Source organism: Lathyrus oleraceus, chromosome 3 (genome assembly GCF_024323335.1).
Source record: "Lathyrus oleraceus cultivar Zhongwan6 chromosome 3, CAAS_Psat_ZW6_1.0, whole genome shotgun sequence".
Classification (NCBI taxonomy): Eukaryota; Viridiplantae; Streptophyta; class Magnoliopsida; order Fabales; family Fabaceae; genus Lathyrus; species Lathyrus oleraceus.
In genome coordinates this window covers 404,591,748-404,593,278 of record NC_066581.1, presented here as the reverse complement: position 1 = coordinate 404,593,278, position 1,531 = coordinate 404,591,748, and the positions used below count along the sequence as shown (strand labels likewise).

At 40.9% G+C, this 1,531-nt stretch overlaps 1 non-coding gene across 1 annotated transcript; it reads right to left on the bottom strand.

Annotated features, from left to right (window-relative positions):
- Positions 1-477: 477 nt before the first annotated feature.
- On the bottom strand, positions 478-584 carry LOC127133064 (small nucleolar RNA R71). Its single transcript, XR_007807059.1, has one exon. It is a non-coding gene; the product is annotated as a small nucleolar RNA R71 (small nucleolar RNA).
- Between the last annotated feature and the right edge of the window lie 947 nt (positions 585-1,531).

Below are 1,531 nucleotides of genomic sequence, written 5' to 3'. Positions count from 1 at the left end.
CGCAGCATCGGAAGTTTAAGCTTAGTATACCCTCTGGCCGAACCTGAACGTTACGCTCGCGCACATTTATTCTTTCATAGAATTTAGAGAGCTATGGCCGAAGATCAAAACCAAAGACCTCTTAAGGATTTCGCTCAACCATCCAATGAAGAACCTAGTTCTAGTATAGTGAACCCAACCATCCCAGCTAATAATTTTGAACTTAAACCATCCCTGTTGCAACTAGTGCAACAGAGATAATTCGCAGGTCTCGCTACTGAGAACCCAAACCAACATTTAAAAATATTTCTTCAATTAGCAAACACTTTTAAAACCAATGGAGCTTCTCCTGAGGCAATACGTTTAAGATTATTCCCTTTTTCCCTCAGAGATAAAGCCCTATCATGGTTAGATTCCCTTCCATTCAATTCCATTACGACTTGGGATAACCTTAGAAGAGTTTTTCTTGCTAGATACTTTCCCCCGAGTAAGACCGTCATTCTTCGAAACCATATAACTAGATTTACCCAAAACCAAGGAGAATCGTTGTTCGAAGATTGGGAGAGATATAAAGAGTTGTTAAGAGCATGCCCACATCATGGCTTAGAAAATTGGTTAATCATTCAAACCTTCTATAATGGACTTCATTACAACACAAAGATGACCATCGACGCTGCCGTAGGCGGTGCTCTGATGAACAAACTTTATCCTGAAGCTAGTGCCCTCATCGAAGATATGGCTCAAAACCATCAATCATGAGGAGTCCAACGAGCGACAGTTGAGAAGAAGGAAGCCCAAGGAGGAGTGCATGAACTAAGCTCTATAGACATGATGCAAGCTAAAATGGACGCGTTAGCCCTTAAGGTCGAGCATATGTGCATAAACCCGAATACTGTAGCCGCAGTTTCGTCGGATTGTGAGATATGTGGAACCAAAGGACACCAATCTGCAGAATGCAGTCTATTAAACGAAACCCACTCTGAGCAAGTGAACTACACCCAAGGGAACCCATACTCAAATACCTACAACCCTGGATGAAGGAATCACCCGAACTTCTCCTATAAAAACAATAACCCTATCCAAAATAATGCACCTCCGAGACCTAGTTATCAAGCCCCTATATCAAATCAACCTATGCAACTTGTGCCACCAAAGCCGAGCCTTGAGAAAATTATGGAAAAGTTTCTCAAAGACATCCTTACCAACAAACGTAGACTTGACGATCTGAAGCCTTTGGAATGTAATGCTATTTCCGAGGACAAATTAGCAAAGAAAGATAAAGATCCTGGAAATTTCTCCATTCCTTGCCTTTTGGGTAATCATGTCATCGAAAAAGCTTTCCTAGACTTAGGAGCTAGTGTGAGCTTAATGCCTTTAGCAGTTTGTAAGAGGTTAAACTTAGGAGAATTACAATCCACTAAGATGTCACTTCAGTTAGCCGATAGATCTGTTAAATATCCGATAGGCATTTTAGAAGATGTTCCTGTTAGGATAGGTCAGTTATTTATCCCTACTGATTTTGTTGTCATGGACATCAAAGAGGACAATGATA